This window comes from Apium graveolens, chromosome 11 (genome assembly GCF_009905375.1).
Source record: "Apium graveolens cultivar Ventura chromosome 11, ASM990537v1, whole genome shotgun sequence".
Lineage (NCBI taxonomy): Eukaryota > Viridiplantae > Streptophyta > Magnoliopsida > Apiales > Apiaceae > Apium > Apium graveolens.
This window is the reverse complement of record NC_133657.1, coordinates 49,444,497-49,465,188: the sequence shown is the minus strand read 5'-3', so window position 1 is coordinate 49,465,188 and position 20,692 is coordinate 49,444,497.

The window sequence follows — 20,692 nt, the reverse complement described above, 5'->3', positions numbered from 1 at the left end:
ACCATTATATGGTCTGACCACGAATCTGGTCCACAATTTTATAAAAACAGTCCAATTCTAACATAATAACAGAATATGCAATAATAAACAATAACCAGAATCAATAACAACAATAAGTGTTTAACAATGAAAGGGTTTCAATCCTTGTAAGGATCAATAAGTCAATTTAAAAGCTTGGATGTTGGGTAATGAAGAATTGGATAACAAAGGAATCAACATTTCAGGGTTTCAAAGATTTGGGCTTTCAAAGCATAGGATGCAATGATTGAGTATACAAGTAATTCAGTTCAGTGTTCAGGATTTTGTTTGCATGTATTTGTAGAGTAGTATCGTATGCTTGAGATTCGTGTTTGGGTACAGAACAATCAATGGTCTAGAAAGAATAAGGTTTATGGCTCAAGAATAATAACTGGAATCAGGGTTTGGGTTTCAGTGCTTCAAAGCACTTGCAATATCAACAAGACTATCAAGTACTACAATATCTCGAGAAAGTTCAGAACACTTGCCTGGTATTAGCTTACTACACTGCACTCGCTTCCAATTACAACCGTCTTATTCCTCAACTATCTGTTTCCCTTTTCTACGCCTTGCCTCTTCTGCTCACATATCATAAGCATCTATCAATAATCGAGTCATAGAATTCTATTCAACACATACTTCTATCTACCCTTCGCTTTACCCAAATCCAATTAACGAATTGAAAGTTACGCAATAATCAGTAATCATCGAATATATAAACCCACAGTCAACCAACATATCACATATAACACATAATACGTCACATAATCAATGACATATCATTTATAAAGACATTTCGGGTCATAAATAGGCTTTCTGGTATTTAAAATGATTTTTAAAACATTTTTCAGAATTAAAACGGGTCGTTGGATCAATTTCGGGTTAATAAACAGGGTTCGGTTGGCCAATTCTGGCTCGGAAATAATTTTAGAATGATTATCGAGCCTTGGAAATAATTTAAAATAATATTTTGAAGCTCGAAACTATTTTTCGGAATTTTTAAATCATTTTTAAATAATTAAATCTAATTAAATAATTAATTAAAATCAATTAATAATTAATTAAATCAATTAATCAATTAATTTTTGAATTAATTGACCAATTAATCAATTAAAAATTAACTAAAATTAATTAACTAATTAATTCAGATTTATTTGTGAATTAAAAATAATTTTCGGAATTAAAATAATAATTTTTAGAATTTTCAGAAATTAAAAATGAATTTTTATAATAAAAATAAATAGGAAATATGATTTTTAAACATTTTATAAACAGGAATCCTAAATTTGCAAAGTCTAGAAACTTCAGGGACCTAACTGTATCGTCCCCAAAAGTTCAGGGACCAAACTGCAAATATTACAGTCCAGTCGCCGAAAAACGTCGGGGTGGCCGGAGAACACGTTCCCGGCGTCCTCACCCCACCAACACCTCCAGATCACATCTATACTTTACCAGGAACACAACCAAGCCAACAAATCGTTCTAATCATCTCTGAGTTGGCCGGAATTTGACCGCGAAGTTTGCCAGTTTCCGGTGAACTTCGGAAATATTCAAAATACAACTCCCTTCTATACAGACCTCGGTGATTCATGAAACTTATACGACTGGATTGCAAATTTCACAGAGAACACAGCCCACTATATCACAACATCAATCTGTTACAGAATAAGAAACCCCCAAAATTCAATTAAGAACATTCATACGGGTTATAAACCCTAATTTTGAAATTCGAAAATCAAACTCAAATTTGAACATGTTATTGAACTCCAAATCAGACGTATAATATACTAAAATCATCAGGAAAACAAGCTCTACAACATGCAATCATCAAATCATACAAACAATCATCCGAACAAAAATTCATATTTTTAATAAAATAAATTCGAAAATAATTAAATTTTTAGAAATTAAACCTTTGATTCTGCAGGTGTATGGATTACAGATTCTGATAGAGCTTCTCAAGACCTTCAAATCCAGTACTCGAGCTTTTCAAACAAAGATCAATAACACCTTCAAAAGTTGGTTTGATTCTTGAAACAGTTTATGAATATAGGATTTTTCTCTGTAAAATTATATATTTATCTGTCTGCAAATGATTTTGATACGAAATAAAATACGGAAAAAGGCTATTTATATTTACGGAAAATTAGTATCCCGTTGGATCATTCCGGATATAAAATGGTACGTTTATTTGTAAAAACTGATCCAAACGGTATCGGTTTTCGGGATAATTATCCAAATCAGTACAATTTGTACTGCGGTCTTGGTCTCAGCGCCTAGTTACACGTACTACGAAGTGATAATTGGGATAGTTTAATAAAAATCTACCGTTTATCGAAAATACGGGTTTTATTGATTTACCTAAACGAATATTGTATCGAAAATGTTACGCCGGGACCCGCGCAGGATAAACCGTACACCGGATCGAAAAAGTCGAAACATGGAATATGCTCGGAATATTACAATTAGGTTAGGAAGGAGTTCTCGGAAGAGTTTCGGGTTCCAAAAACGTAACAACGGGTGACGTCGGTTGGTTCCCGTTTTTATAAAATAGATTTTAATTACCCGAAAAAAAAAATTATAAATTTCATATGATTCTTATAAATCCATAAATCAACATAAAAATAATTAGGAAGATATGACAATTATTTATATTTTATTTTGGACATATAAAAATTAAAATACTCAATTAATATTATTTTTGAATATCCAAGTACAGATAACACTTAACAATTAACTCACAGAATAGATACTGAACACACATAATAATTATTTAATAGCAAAATTAATTACACGATATATCCCGGATATTACAACCGCTGCCAGAAGCATGCAACCGTCGTTAGACAACCCCCCGAGATGCTGACCTCCATCAACTCACCTATCCCCTTTGCTATATGGGGAATGGATATACTTGGGCCTTTCCCCATGGCCACGACACAAAGGAAGTTCCTGATTGTAGCCATTGATTATTTTACTAAGTGGATTGAAGCCAAGCCTTTGGCCAAAATCACAACTAAGCAGGTTGCATAATTTCTGTGGGAAAATATCATGTGCCGATATAGAATTCCCCGCATCCTAGTCACTGATAATGGAACACAATTCAACATTGAGGAATTCAAAAATATTGTGAGGAGAGTGAAATTGAATTACAATTCACCTCTGTGGCTCACCCGCAAGCCAATGGGCAAACGGAAGTTACGAATCGGATAATCCTGGATGGACTAAAGAAGAGGATCGAGAAGTCGAGGAATAACTGGGTGGATGAAATACTCCCAATACTATGGGCCTATAGGACTACCTGTAGAGTCACGATTGGAGCAATTCCCTTCATGTTAGCATATGGGGCAGAAGCATGTTCCTGTCGAGATATCACATTCCTCCCCCAGGATTCAAGCTTTCAATGCTGAGGAAAATGAGGAAGAGCAAAGGTTAGCCCTGGATCTAATTGATGAAGTGCGAGATGAGGCACATGCAAAGATAGTGGAATATCAGAAAAAGGCTTCATTCTACTACAACCCGAGGGTTAAAGAAAGGTTCTTCAAATAGGGTGACTTAGTCTTAAAGAAGGTGGAAGAGTCTGGTGTAGGGCCAGAAAGGGAAGCTTGCCCCAAATTGGAAAGGGTCATACAAGGTCAAGAGTGTTCAAGGTAGAGGAACCTACAAGCTTGAAACTATGGATGGTTTTGAAGTCCCGAGAACTTGGCATGCGCAAAATCTGAAGGTTTACTATGTGTAAAACAGTTAAAGCACGATTCTCACTTGTCAGAGTGACAAGTAGGTTTAAAAGCACCTTGAAACTTTGCTTGCTTAGGATTTTATAGAATATATGTTTAGATTTTATCAGGGTTGAACCCATCTCATGTAAGGTATCAAGAATACCAAGTTATAATAAAAAGCGTTCGGCTTAATCTAGCCTATTAGATTGATGCATTGTGAAGGATAAAACCATGTTATAAACTTGAGTTTGAAAACTCGGAAAAAACACGATGATACTTGGACAATACAAGTGAAAATAGTAAAAGTCAATTACAAAGTTTGATATTGTCTAAAAAACAAAAATACATAATAATGCAAAGAACTTAGGCCTTAGAAGGCTCAGATTCTTCAGAACCACTATCCGAAGTCTCCTCGGACATCTCTTCAGTCGGTCCCTTGGAAGTCTCTTCCGAAGTCTCCGCAGAGGTTTCCTCAGAACTATCCTTGGACGCTTTGGATGCCACAGGGGACGCTGGTTTTGGAGGCTCTTCTACCCTGGAATTCTTTGTAACAGGCTCGGTCTCCTCCTCAGAAGAAGATTCCTCCTCTTCAGAGCTGGATTCAAGCTCCTTCCTTTTTTGGCCTTGACCCTGGCTTCCTGATGGGCCATCCTTAATCAAATCGGCAAGCTTATCAGTAACGCCCCCAAGTGCTGGGACTTGCACAGGGCAAGGGAAGGAAGATTGTTCAAGAACCTCAGGAAACTCTTCCTGGATAGCCTCCACAGCAGCGTCCCAGCCTTTCTTGTAGCTGACTGGATGTAGGAGGGCATCATGCTCCACCATTAGGTCCTTGAATTCTTGAGTATCCATCCAGCCATCAAAGGCCTTGTCCTTCTGGGCCTTGAGAATGACAATCTCAACCCGGGCCATTTCAAGGTCAGAAGTTGATGAGGCGAGTTGGGCTTGAAGAGCCTCTATCCTCTGGTTGGCTTTCTCCAGCTTCTTGTTTGCATCTTCTAGGCCAACTTTCCAAGCCTTGGCTTGGTTAATTGCCCCTTGAAAATGGACATTCGCCTACAAGATATAAAGCGAAAATGGGAAACAAGAAAAATTATGGCAGAAAGCTATGAATGCCAAAAGAAAAAGACGTACCGTCGCCAAAGCCTGAGCTCCGAAAAGCTCGTTAGCCTCTAAATCCTGTTGAAGCACAAGGTCATGATAATCTACAGGGGAAATGGAATGCATAGACCATTCCTTGGCAAGCGCTGTTTTGCCAACAATCGAATCATTTCCCCAGATTCCCCAAGCGGGTTAGAAGAAAGCCCCTGGTTTTTGTTTTGTACGTGAAGGTTGGCTGGGGCCTTCCTCGCCTGCTTCCTTCACCTGGAGTAGGAACTCCGGGAGGTGATCCCCGAGGCGCGGGTCTTTGAAGACTTTCCCGATGCGTTTCATCCTGGTCGTTTCCAGGTCTTTAGGCTTTGTATCCTCTTCGATCTTCTCAGCCATTGTAACAAATAAGATAAGTGAATTGAGAATTTAGCAAAGTAAAAAGTGGGAGAAACGAAGATAACTAGAGAAGGAAGGAAACATACTCTTTTTAGGAATGGGAGAAAGGCCACGTTCTACAAGAACGGTCTCCCTGATAAGATCCCAAGAGTGGGAAGTCCCATTTTCTTGAGTAAGGAGGTTGAAGGCTCTGGTCTCCTCCTCAGATAAAACTATATCATTAGGGCTCCCATCCATAGCTATCCCAAAAGACGAACGAAAGAGGGTGCCCTAATCGCCGCCCTCCCAAAGGACGTACAGAAAATCCTTCTTCCACCCCAAGTTATTGTCAGTGATGGACTTCTCGTTCACTATGTGGGGAACAGTGGGGCGCTGGTTCAAAGAAACCCACCCCAGATTCTTGTCGGGACTGTTTTTGAACTGAAAGATCTTTCTAAACACAGCAACCGAGGTAGGGACGTTGTGCTTGGCGCATTGCGACAAGTAGCAAAGAATCAATCTCCAAGAGTTTGGAGGGAGTTGGCAAGGGCTGATGCCCACATCAGCTAGTATAACATGGATAAATGGGAGAAAGAGGAGTCTGATACCTTCCCTTAGAGTGTCCCTGTAGACGCATAGTGCGTCCTTCTTCCATTGACAGGCCCTGTCGGCCGAAACCGCAAGAACCTGCTTGAAGGGTTCCTTGATTTTGAAACAAGCGCTCAACTTGTCCAGCTCCTTTGGATCCCGGAAGACACTGATATGGTCGTGCACGTCAGATGGGTACTCATCCCCTCAGGTGTTGATCATATAAATCAAGGAAGTGTACCTTGATCGAATAGGGAACTCACTGGACTTTTTGGCCACGTTCATCTTGGCCAAACGATTCATTCTCTTATCAGCCATCTGAGAAAAGGGCGCAAAAGAAGACAATTTTAAAACATAAGCTATGCAAAAATGAGCAAAAGAAAAGAAGAGAGGAAGGTATTTTACCTGAAGTAACACTGCAAAAAGGGGCTGGCTTACTAAGTGAATGCTTTGGGACTCAAAAACTCCGACCTACAATTAATTCCTAGAGATCTTTAGAAGAAGAAAAGAGGAAGGAAATTTAGAAATAAGAATGTGAGAAAATGAGTGACTCTAGTTACTCCTTTATATAGGCAGAAAAGGGAAGATGAAAAGGCAGAAAAGCCCATTAAGCTGAAGGCCCAAAGAAAAAGCCCAAATTCTGGAATGTTCCAGAATATCTTTAGAGTTATTAAGTTCTGGAACCTTCCAGAATATCTTCAATAATTCTTATGGCCCAAACGAGGCCCAAATTCCAAAAGGATTTGGAAAAGTGAAGGCCCAAAACGAGGCCCAAATCCAAAAAGGATTTGGGAAAGTAAAGGCCCAAACAAGGCCTAATCCAAGTTTAATTAGGAAAAGCCCAATAAAGACCAGGATTGAGGTCGAATTTGAGGTCGTAAATCCTATTCGAATTCTTTCGAACAGGCGCCTGAAAAATACGGGTTAAAAAGACCAGGATGGAGATCGAAGTTGAAGTTGTGGATCCAGTTCGAATTCTTTCGAACAGAAGCCAGAAACGCACTTATCAATAAGGCCAGGATTGAGGTCGAAATGCTGGTCATAAATCAAGCATGAAATTTTTGAGAAGGAGGGCCAAGATCTAGGTCGTAGGTTCGACTTGGATCCAGGTCGAAACCCTGATCGTGATTCCTGGTCGAAACCTTGCGAACAGGAATCAAATAAGGACGGAAATCTCGACCACAATCCAGGTCGAAGGTTCGACTAGGATCCTGGTCAAAATCCAGGTCGTGGAACCTAGTCGAAATCCTTCGACCAGGAATCAAACAAGGACATAAATTTTGACCAAAATCCAGGTCGAAGGTTAGACTAGGATCCTGGTCGAAATCCAGGTCGTGGAACCTAGTCGCAATGCTTCGACCAGGATTAAAAGGTTGGGCCGAAATTCTACTAGGATCCAGGTCGAATTTTTGACTAGGATCCGGGTCGAAAAAGGGGCTGAAAATTGGAAAATGTTTTTGAAAAATTGCAGAAAATTTGGAAAATCTCGGGAGTAAAGGGAAAATTCCTAAAAATACCAGAAAATTCCTAAAATGAGGGAAAAGGGTAAGAAAATAATAGGGAAATTTTTAACACTGAAGCCGTGTACAAGGAAATCGTTGTAAATGTGTAGGTCGCTCCACACTTTACACAAAATGATACCCTGTAAGGGAATGAGTGAACTTAACTTTTGTGAAATCTTATACGATTTCCCAAAAGTTGGGGGCAAATGAATGAGTGAACTTAACTTTTGCGAAATCTTATACGGTTTCCCAAAAGGTTAACACATTGATCAGGCCTGATGGACCAGATCAGGCCTAATGGAACAAAGAAGGCCCAAAACCCTAAATATTAATTAATTTCGTAATTAATTAATAAGGGAAAAATCATCTATTAAGAAGAGTCCTAATAAGGATATAAATCCTAGTGGATTAGCCTCCAAGGGACCTAGAAGGATAAGGAATCAGTTTCCTACCACTTAGGACTCCAAAGTCCATTCTAATTCTGAGTCTTGACCACCAAGTATCCCACACCAAGCCCAATTCAAGGACTCCCAATATCTATATAAGGGGCCTCACCCCACAAATCAGAACTACATTTTTTGACTTGATCCTTGGTAATCAGCAAGGTACGTAGGCATCTTGTTAAGGCAGATTGAGTCACGAAACACAAGAGCAGTCAAATCGAGCCTCGAAGCTCACGTTCCTTAGTAATAAACACAGCAATTATATACCTTAGTTTTTAATCCATAACAAGTATGTACTGAATCAGAGTCAGGATTTATAAGTTCAGCATAAGGTACTTTATTTCCAAATCTCAACTTGTCAAGGTCATCTGTATCTTCTAGACCTGTTATCTTCTTGTCATCAAAAGATACGTATGTTAGTCCCTAACAATACAACAATAATTACAGAAGGGGGGTTGAATGTAATTTTGGCTACTTTTTCAAATCTAAAAATGTTCTAACTTGATAAAATATGATAGTAATAAAAACACAAGCTTTTAAAACTTTCTGGTGGATTTGAAAGTATCCATCAGAGATATATAAATATCAAATTGAGAACTCTGTAAAGTTTTAAATAGCTCACAGCTGCTTACAAGTTTGAACAACTAAAACTACATAGAAATTATAACAGAATACAGCTTGATATGTTTCTCTGAGAAATAGGCTTTCTTATTTAATTATTCTACTTGCTACTCTTGGTTTATATATCGCCAAGTTACATGACCAATAAGACAAGACAAATACAACAAAACTTATCTAGTCTAAAATCATGATACTTCATTACTCTTTCCAACATCTTTGATTGTCTTCACAATTGCATGGAAATGGTAATGCTTTTTTGTTCTCAAAATCCTGCTTAACATGCTGCCATATTCCTTTTGCAAACACCCAACGCATGTGACTGTGTTGTCACTGTCAACAGCTATTTGAATTTGATCATCCGTCGGGAGTCTTGTAGATCATCCATCGGGAGCTTTGTTGATCATCTGTCGGGAGTCTTGTAGATTATCCGTCGGGAGTCTATTTGCCACTTGAATCTATTTCATTTATGCAGAATTACAAGACATCTTATATTTACAATTAATCAACCTATTCTGCATATAATCTAGTAGTCAACATGACTTGCAGAACCCTAAGAAATATACTTGACTAAAACATGTTGTTTGTAGAAATATGCTACAGTTCTTATTTGTTACATAAGCTACTCACTCGATGGATGTCAATTGGTCATATGTCGGGACTATAAGGTTCATTCGTCGGGACTATAAGGTTCATCTGTCGGGACTATATTTGATCATCCGTCGAGTGCTACAAATTACACTAAGTTGAATCTACTAGGGTGTTTTGTTAATCTAATCATTAAGTACACAACATATTCCTAACAACGTGTATAGATTCCATGATTGTTCTTGTTCTCAGATTGTAAACTCTGAAGGCTTTTGTAGACAATGGATATCCCACAAAGATTCCTTCATCAGCTTTTAAGTCAAACTTGGTAAGCTGCTCCGGATGAGTTTTGAAAAAAACACTAACAACCAAATATATGAAAGTATTTGAAATTTGGCTTCTTTCCTTTCACCATCTCAAATGGTGTTTTTCCATGCTTGTTGATCAATGTTGCATTTTGTGTAAAGCAAGCAGTTTGCACAGCCTCATCCCAGAAGTAGCTAGGCAATCTTGCTTCTTCTAGCATGGTTCTTGAAGCTTCTATCAGAGTTCTATTCTTTATTTCAACAACTCCATTTTGTTGTGGAGTTCCAGGAGCATAAAACTCTTGTTTTATCCCCTTGATTTTGCAGAACTCTTCCATAGAGCTATTGTTGAATTCAGTTCTATTATCACATCTGATGATCTTTACTTTGTTTGTTGATCCTTTTTCCAGCTCCCTCACATGATCAAGAAGAATGGATGGAGATTCATCTTTGGTGTGCTGAAAACACACTCATGTGTATCTTGTATATTCATCAACAGTTACGAGTGCATACCTCTTCTTGGCAATTGACATAACATTTATTGGTCCAAAGAGATCAATATGAAGTAGATGATATGGTTCAAGAATGGAGGATTTAGTTTTACTCTTGAAAGATATTTTCCTTTGCTTGGCTTTCTGGCATGAGTCACATAAGCCATCAGGATTAAACACTGCACTGGGAAATCCTCTCACAATATCTTTCCTCATAAATTCATTGATATTGTTGAAATTGAGGTGAGAAAGTCTTTTATGCCAGTTCCAGCTGTCTTCCACAGATGCTCTACTAAGTAGACAAACTTCTGAATTTTCAGTATATGTGGAGACCCTAGCTTCATATAAATTGGCATGTCTTACACCAGTTACTGTAATTTTCTATCAGTCATTCTGACAATTTCACAATGCTCCTCATAGAAGTTGACATGGTAACCTTTGTCACATATTTAACTCACATTGATCATATAATGCTTGAGTCCTGCAACCAGAGCTACATTTTCAATGATGACATTTCCAACTTTGATTTTCCCTTATCCCAAGATTTTTCCTAAGTTGCCATCTCCATAGGAAATACTTGGGCCAACTTTATCCTCAAATTCCGATAGCAGGGATTTATAACCAGTCATGTGTCCTGAGAATCCACTGTCCAAGACTAGAGTATTCCTTATATTGCCCTGCAATCAGTATTTAAAATCAGTTAGTGTTTTAAAGAACCCAGACTTGCTTGGATCATTTGTCCTTTTTAAGTTTGTTAACATATGCAGCAGAAGACTTTTTATCAAATTTTATGTTAACATCCTTATTATCAGTATTAATACATGTAGAAACAAATTTTTCTTTATTTAAAATGGGTTTCAGTTCATCATAATTATAATACAAACTATGATACTCTTTACATATATAGATGGAGTGCCAAACACTACCACAATGAAAACAAGGACTCTATGGTCTATATCTGAATGTTCTATTTCTAAACTCTGATTTGGAAGGAACAGTATTTATCTCTTTATTCTTCCTGCAAGAATTAGCAAGATGATTAGTACTACCACAGTTCAAACATGCCATTCTGGGTGCATTGGGAGGAGTTACATAATTACCATTCTTATTAACACCTACCTTGTCATTCCTATTTTCCTAGGCATTTTCTTCTTGTCATTCATGTGTAAATCCTTCAGTTTTTCTTAAGCTGTTTCTGAGTCATTAAACCAATATTTACTGATTTTGTGTGAACTTGTTCACTCTTTTCAGTAATTAAGTTTGATCTAGGTGCTGAGGTTGAACCTACCCCATTAACTGATTTAACAGCATCAGCACTTGGATTAAACTTAATAGTCTTCAACTGAACCTTCTTCAGTTTGACCTTAGTACCAGTACTTACTGGTTTATTTTTCTCAGTTTCTTTTTCAATTTTCTTATCAGAATTCAATCTGTCGGCATATCAAAATCCTGATCCCCAACAACCATTCTCTAAAATTTCTTGAGTTGTATTTCCTGAGTTAGTCCAATGTTTAATAACCTCTCTTTCTTTAGCTAACTCCTTTTCTAAATAATCATGCTTTTCTAACAGTTTTTTAACATAAACAACATTATCTCTTTCATTTTGAACTTCTAGCATGGAAAGCAACTCAATTTCTAGGTGATCATTCATTTTATTTAGCTCAGAGTTTTCACTCTTGATTCTATTTTTCTCTAAGATTTGATCCCTATAACTAACATGTAGAGATTTAAGAAACAATCTCAGTTCATAGATATCATCAGTATCAAAAGCAAGAGTAGTCTGAGGTGCCTTTAATTCAGTATTGTTATCCTTAGTATCATCATTTGCCATGAGAGCATAATTGATCTCATCATCTGATTCTGATGAATCATCCCAATTTTTATAGTATATGTGAATATATGTTGTCTACAACTAAGATGGATTAAAAAATGTGGCTATCTAGACTCACTTTCTTTTCATTCAGGATGGAGAGGAGAAGCGTGTGCTAGATATTGGGCGATCCGCCTTGAATCATACATATTTAAAGCTTTATACCCATGATTTGTTTCTTTCCATGGCCCTAACAGAGGTAAGGCAAACCAGACGAGGTTAGGTCATCCTCGTCATTTTTATTGGATATTCTGTTATGCACCCTCGGAATGAATTTTATGTGAAAAGGTATGTGCAAGCGGAAACAACGTATCCTGCAGTACCTGATTTGGCATGTACACAAACAGCGTTCAATACATGTTGTCTGATTCTTGAAAGTATTATTTAAAATATACTTTGGAGCGTAGATATTAATGTCTTAAAACTTAAAATTATAATCTATTTTCCTGGGTTTTATTTTGGTTTATAGTACTATGAAGTAAAATCAGGCATACTAGTTATATAACGAGAGAATATGCATAATAAGATCTTGCTTTCAGAGTTTTTTTTAGATAACCTTAAGGGATTTCTCAAATGTGATCAATTGCAATGATTACCAAAGAGTCAATTTCAACTTCATGTACCCTTTTTTCTATACATACATGTTTGTTTTTGTGTATCTTGATTTGGTTCGTTATTGATGTACTTATTTTTGTTTTAACAGGGATGGTGTCTGATGCTAGGAAGAAGGAAGAAGGTTGCTGCAGCTGCTAAAATGGGTGGAAAATCAGTGGTAGCTGTTATTGCTAAGATTAGGAGTATTGTTGTTATTTGGTCCTCGGTCTCAACTTCTTAGAGCAGTTCAAGGTACATACTCATTATAAGAGTAAGAAAGGAAGATCAAAACTGAAACTCTGGAGATTGAGAATTGTGTTCGATTACCAACACATATATAAATTGTAGTACATAATGAGAATACTTGATTGTGTACTTTTACCGAAGTTGATAAAGATCATTGATGATACTAGAATATAGTATTTTTACAAAATTTGAGTTAATCTAGTTAATCATGGAATATTTCCATTTACATTTTAAAATTAAATATTTGTTTATTTATTATTATATTTTTGAAAATTTAGGGAAATCAATTAAAAACAAAACATTGAATATAAATTTTTAAAAGCTATTTAGATGGGTCTCACATGTGGGTCCCACATTCTGAAAATATGTTTTAAAAATTTTAAAATATTTTGTAACACAATAAATGTGTTACTGTAGAGTCTAAAAGATGTTGTTATTTAGATCTATAGTAACTAAATATGCTATGTTGCAATAGAGTGTTTGGTATGTTGCTATAGACGCATATACTAACTAGCTACGAGTCAACATAACTTTGATGTTGCCTTGGCCCTTTTCGGGCCTTTAGCAATATTTTTTGGGATCTATAGCAACACAAGTAGGGGGTTTCTATAAGAAATCTATTGCATAGTGAATCTTTGAGCACTTCGTAACATAGGAAATTAATATTTCTAATTAGACTCCATACTTGTTTTGCCAGAAGAGCTTGATTAAAAGCTTCAAAAATTTTGAATACTGAACTTCCATATTCCTTAGGAAAACAAAGTAACTTCCATATGCACCATTAAATATTCTTTTTTTGTTTGATGACCCTACCAAAACTTCCTACAATTCAATTAATAAATATCGTTTATCACAACTTTCGGAAGTCTGAAAAAACATATAGTATAAGTTGGAATAGGCCAAAAAATGGCTTTAATTAACACTTATCTTCCTGCATTATATAAAAGAGAATCTTTTCAACCTTTCAATTTATCATAAACCTTATTATTTATTTTATTGAAGATCTCCTTCCTTTTCTTCCCATAAAAATCACTATCCCCAAATATTTCTCATAATTATTCATAATTTTAACTTTTAGAATTTTTGAAAGCTCATCACATAATCTGCTATTAACCTAATTACTAACAAATAATTTTGATTTATGAAATTTATTACCTGACTAGCTGCCTTTGCAGAAAAATTTAGAATCTCTCCAAAGTCCTCTACCTTATATCCAGTTGCTTCCATAAAAATTAAATTATCGCCAGCAAAAAAAAGATGAGAAACCGATATATTTTTATTCACTTCACGAATTCAGACTCCCAATTTTCGCTTTCACCTTAACTTTTTTAATAAAACATGACAAAGCTTCTTTACAAAATAGAAATAAATAGGGGATAATGAATTTACATGTTGAAGCCCCTTCCTGGACACTCTCCCACTTACTCCTCCATTAATTTAAAAAGCAAAACGGACTGAAAAAATAATTTAAATGCAATTTCCATGTAAATTATCCCAGGATACCTATATTATTTAATGTGTTTTTCATATATACAAATAATACATTGTTAGGAATATGTTGTGTACTTGATGATTAGATTAACAAAACACCTTAGTAGATTCAACTTAGTGTATATTGTAGCACTCGACGGATGATAAACTATAGTCCCGATGGATGAACCTTATAGTCCCGACGGATGACTAATTGACATTCATCGAGTGAGTAAATTATGTAATAAATAAGTATAGTTGCACATATCTGCAAACAACATGGTGCAAATTCTGTAATGATATATGAGTCATGTTGACTACTAGTGGATATGTAGAATAGGTTGATTAATTGTAAATAAGTGATGCCTTATAATTCTGTGTAAGTGAAATAGAGTCAAGTGACAATAGCTATCCGACGGATGATCAACAAAGCTATCCGACGGATGATCTACAAGACTCCCGACGGATGATCTACAAGACTCCCGACGGATGATCTACAAACTCCCGACGGATGTTCAAATTCAAATAGCTGTTGACAGTGATAACACAGTCACATGCGTCGGGTGTTTGTAAAAGGAATGTGGCAGCCTGTTAAGTAGGAATTTGAGAACAAAGAAGCATTACCATTTCCATGCAATTCAGAAGATATTCAAAGATGCTGGAATAGAGTAGTGCAGCAGCATGAAGTTAGACTAGATATGTTTTGTTTTATTATCTTGTCTTATTATCATGTGAACATGGTGATATATAAACCAAGTGTAGCTAGTAGAACAATTAACTAAGCAAACACATTTCAAAGAGAGATAGAAAAAGTTGTACTTGTTTAGAATCTCTCTGTAGTTTGATTGTTCAACTTGTAAAGCAGCTGTGAGCCATTTTAGCTTCACAGAGTTCTTATTGATATATATATATATATATCAGGTGGATACTTTCAAATCCACTAGAAAGTTTAAAAGCACTTGTTTTTATTACTCTCATATTTTATCAAGCAAGAACAAGTTAGTTTTGAAAAAGTTGCCAGAATCACATTCAACCCCCTTTCTGTAATTCTTGTTGTATTGTTAGGGACTAACAATTGGTATCAGAGCAAGCTCTTGAAGTACAAAGAGTGTAAAGATCACAAAAAACAGCAAAATGAACAAGAAGGATTGTTGGAGTCAAAATTCCTTTTCTGGACAAAGATAATTACCACCATTGGAAGGTAAAAATGCATCTTCATCTCTATTCCCAAGATGAGGCCTATGTGGATTGCATAGAGAGAGGTCCTCATGTACCAATGAGAGCTGCAACTGGAAATGAGCCATCTGTTCCCAAACCAAGGCATGAATGGTCAGTCCCTGATATTGAACAAGTCAGGAAAGACAAGAAGGTCACGAACATTTTATTCAATGGAGTTGATGGTAATATGTTTGATAACATCATTAACAGCAAAACAACCAAGGAGGTTTGGGACATAATTCAAATAATCTATGATGGTACTGAACAAGTAAGTGAAAACAAGATGCAGTTACTGATTCAGCAATATGAGCATTTTCATTGTGAAGAAAGTGAATCTCTCACTGATATTTTTAGTGGATTTCAAAAGCTACTAAATGATCTAAAGCTGCATGGAAGAGTCTACCAAACAAAAGACTCTAACCTCAAGTTCCTTAGATCTCTTCCAAAGGAATGGAAGCCAATGACAGTCTCTTTGAGAAATTCACAAGAATACAAGGAGTTTACCCTAGAGAGACTGTATGGCATTCTGAAGACTTAAGAGCTTGAAATAGAGCAAGATGAAAGGATGGAGAAAGGAAGGAAGAAAGGAGGGTCCATAGCACTGGTTGCTGAGTTAGAGAAAAAGAAAGAGATGAAGGTAGAAGTTGTTGAATCTACATTAAAGGTCTGTGAAAGCAAGGACAAAGGGTTGGTAGCTGAAATTGAAGATCAATTGATTTAAGATGACATGGATGATATTGATGAGCACTTAGCATTCTTATCCAGAATATTTTCCAAGCTCAAGTTCAAGAAGAACTTTGGAGCTACTAAGCCAAATATAAACATGGTGGATAAATCAAAATTCAAGTGTTTCAAATGTGGCTTAGATGGTCATTTTGCAAATGAGTGCAAAAAGTCAGATTCCAGCAAGAAGAAGTTTGAGCCTGTTGATTATAAACAGATATACTTTGAGTTGCTCAAGCAAAAGGAAAGGGCTTTCATTATACAAGAAAATGACTGGGCAGCTAATGGATTGGATGAAGATGAAGAAACAAGCTATGTCAACCTAGCCCTGATGGCCAAGTCTGATGAGACATAAACAATTTCTTCAAGTAATCAAATAATCACCACTAACCTAGCACATTTGACTAAAGTTGAATGTAATGATGCAATCAATGACATGTCCACAGAATTATATCACTTGCGTGTTACTCTTAAGTCCCTCACTAAGGATAATGCTAAAATTAAAGAAAATAATTTGTTTTTAAGTGAGAGGAACAATGTGCTAGGGTCTCAATTCATTGAATTTGAGAAATTGAGAATTGATTGTAAGATTGCTAAGGATGAATTAACTGAGTCATTGAAGAAAGAAATTTTTTTGAAGAAGCAGGTTAAACGTGAACATGAAGTGATCAAGGCATGGAAATCATCCAGAAATGTCCATGCTCAAATCACTAAAGTTCAAGGTATTGAGTCCTTCTGTGATGCAGCATGAAAGAAAAGCAAGGAGAAGATGGAATCCAAATTGGTTGAAGGACTGTCTACAGATGTGGACTCGACGGATGATGAAGATCATCCGTCGGATAATCAAAATGATTATCCATCAAGTGACAGAGAGCCACATCCATCGGTTGTGACTAAACCAGTGAGCAAAGCCAAGCTAGCCAAGCTGAATGAGAAATATGGATCTATTTCCAAGAACTTTGTTCCAGGAGTATCAAGTCAAGTCAGGAAGGAAAAGAAAGTCAATGTTGGTCATCTGTCCATCAAGCAATTGAATGACAGATTAGAAAAGATTGAGGTTAAAACAGATGCAAAAAATAAGAACAATAGAAATGGGAAAGTAGGAATTAACAAACATAACAACTACACACCTGATAAATATGCTCCAAGAAACATTTTTGTTAAGTGTGGTAGTGTTTATCATTTATCTATTAATTGCAAAATTTCCATGCCTACTTCCATGACTGTACCTCCTTCTTTTCCCAACATGAATGCCATATCTGCCATGCCTATGAATGCTATGTCTGCTCAGAATATGAATGCACAATTTGCTATTATGCTATTTGCACCTAATCCTTATTATGCTGCATTTAGTATGTCTCAAATGCCATTTAGCATGCCTTACTGGAGTAACATGTTTACAAATAACATGCCTTTTCCTGTTAATCAAAATGTTCATGATAATTCTGTTCAAATGACTGGTTTCAAAGGTCCAACTCAAATGACCAAGGATGAATCAGAAATTCCCAAGTCAAATGAGTTTAAACCTAAGAAACCAAAGAAGAAAGCTAACAAGGCATGACCCAAGGAAACTTGGGTACCAAAATCAACTTGATTTGATTTTAATGTGTGCAGGGAAACAGAAAGAATCTGTGGTATCTGGATAGTGGTTGCTCAAGGCACATGACTGGAGATTCTACCCTGCTCATGGAGTTCAAGGAAAGAACTGGCCCAAGTATTACCTTTGGAGATGACAACAAGAGTTTTACTGTGGGATATGGCTTGATTTCAAAAGACAATATGATCATTGAAGAGGTTGCCCTAGTGGATGGTCTCAAGCATAATTGGTTGAGTATCAGCCAAGTTTGTGATAAGGGCAACTCTGTAACATTCAATTCAGTAGCCTGTGTTGTGACAAATAAAAGGAGCAACAAAGTGGTTCTCACTGGAGTGAGAAAAGGGAATGTGTTTCTAGCTGACTTCAACTCATCAAATGAAGAATCTATCACTTGCATCCTCAGTAAAGCAAGTCAAGATGAAAGTTGGCTATGGCACAAGAAGCTGTCCCATCTAAACTTCAAGACCATGAATGAACTTATCAAGAAAGAACTGGTTAGAGGTATTCCTCAAGTGGAGTTTAGAAAAGATGGATTGTGTGATGCTTGCCAAAAGGGAAATCAGATTAAAGCATCATTCAGAAAGAAGCTTACTTCAACAATTGAAGAACCTTTGCAATTGCTACACATGGATTTGTTTGGACCAGTCAATGTGTTGTCCATCTCAAGGAAAATATTTTGCCTAGTAATTCTGGATGATTTCTCAAAGTTCTCTTGGACATATTACCTAAAATCTAAAGATAAAGCTAGTGAAATCATCATCAATCACATAAGGAAAGTCAACAATCATCCTTATTTTAAGGTAAGAAGAATCAGGAGTGACAATGGAACTGAGTTCAAGAATTCTGTGATGAGATCATTTTATGAAGAAAATGGGATTATGCATGAATTTTTTGCAGCAAGAACTCCACAACAAAATAGAGTAGTGGAAAGAAAGAACAGATCTCTTATTGAAGCTGCAAGAACAATGCTTGAAGAATAAAGTTACCAACATATTTTTGGACTGAAGTTGTGAACACTACCTGCTACACTCAAAATATCTCTTTGGTTAATCAAGAAAAGTGCATGACTCCCTACCAATTGTTCAAGAACAGTAAACCAACTCTAAATTTTCTTCATGTCTTTGGCTGCAAATGTTATATCTTGAAGAATTAAAACTAATCAACATGGGAAGTTTGATACTAAAGCAAATGAAGGAATTTTTGTTGGATATGCTGTGGGAAAGGCATATAGAGTCTACAATCTAAGAACCAACATTTTTATGGAATCAATACATGTTGTGTTTGATGATAAAAAGATTGAAGGACTGCAAGATGGAGATTTCCATGAGAGCCTCAAGTTTGAAAATGTGGAGATGGTTAGTGATGACAGTGATGATGAAAGTGATCAAGAAATAGTAACTAAGGATAATGCAGAAAAATCTACAACTAATGAAGCTCATAACTCAACATCCGTTGAGTTACAAAATGCTTCATCCATCGTGAGACAATCAGCTTCATCCGTCGGGAGATAAAGTGAATCATCCGTCGGAACATTCTGAAGTCAGAATAGATCACCTACAGAAAGCTCCCTTTTCTCAAATCAAAGATTCACAAACTCAGTGGGAGTTTCTCATAATCAAAACTCAGTCACACATCAAGACAACAATGAGGCCTTTTCATCTAGAGCAAATCTACCTCAATAGAGAAGATGGACAAGAGATCACCTTTATGAGCTAATTATTGGTGATACATCTTCTAGAGTAAAAACAAGGAAAGCAACTCAAGAAGAATGTTTGTATAGAAGCTTCCTATCAAAGGAAGAACCAAAGAAGGTAGAAGAAGCTCTGTTGGATCCTAATTGGATTTTAGCTATGTAGGAAGGTCTAAACCAATTGAAAGGAACAACGTACGGAAGCTGGTACCCAAGCCTAAAGGAAAGAACTCAGTTGACACCAAGTGGGTATTCAGAAACAAGATGGATGAAAATGGCATAGTTATGAGGAACAAAGCTAGATTGGTTGCTAAGGGCTATTGTCAACAAGAAGGAATTGATTTTGATGAGACCTTTGCTCCTGTTGCAAGACTAGAAGCCATCAGAATTTCCTAGCCTATGTAGCTCATGCCAATTTCAAAGTCTATCAAATGGATGTCAAAAGTGCCTTTCTGAATGGAGATTTGGATGAGGCAGTCTATGTCAGTCAGCCTCCTGGTTTTGAGGATCCAAATTTTCCAGAACATGTATATTATCTTCTGAAAGCACTTTATGGATTGAAGCATGCACCTAGAGCCTGGTATGACAATTTGTCAAAGTTTCTTTTAGAAAATCACTTCACTAGAGGTACTGTAGACAAATATTTATTCTTTAGAGATGTTAATGCCTCTAGCATACTTGTTCAAATTTATGTAGATGATATTATATTTGGCTCTACAGATGAAAAACTTTGCAAGAAGTTTGCCAAATCAATGCAAAGTAAGTATGAAATGAGCATGATGGGAGAACTAACTTACTTTCTTGGTTTACAAGTTAAGCAAGTTAGTGATGGAATATTCATTAGTTAAACAAAATACATTTATGATCTTTTAAAGAAATTTGAAATAATGGATTGCATATCTGCAAAAACTCTCATGGCCACTGCAACTAAACTTGAATTAAACACTACTGAAAAGTCTGTGGATATTTCAAGTTATAGAGGCATGGTTGGCTCACTTCTATACTTAACAGCTAGTAGGCCAGATATAATATTTGCTACATGTCTCTGTGCTAGATTTCAGTCTGATCCTAGAGAATCTCACGTAATAGCTATTAAGGGAATTTTCAGATATCTCAAAGGTACACCAAAACTTGGCATTTGGTATACTAGAGATTCTGATTTTGATCTAACTAGTTATTCAGATGCAGATTATGCAGGTTGTAGAATTGATAGAAAAAGTACAACAGGAACCTGTTAATTTCTAGGGGGCAAGCTAGTAACCTGGTTCAGTAAAAAGCAAAATTCAGTTTCTACTTCTACAGCAGAAGCTGAATATATTGCTGCTGGAAGTTGCTGTGCACAGATTTTGTGAATGAAAAACCAATTGCTAGACTATGGTCTACAAGTGGAAAGGATTCCTATTTTCTGTGATAACACAACCACAATTACCATTACTGAGAATCCAGTACAACATTCAAGGACAAAGCACATTGACATCAAGTACCACTTCATTAGGGAACATGTAATGAATGGTATTGTGGAACTTCATTTTGTTCCAAGTGAAA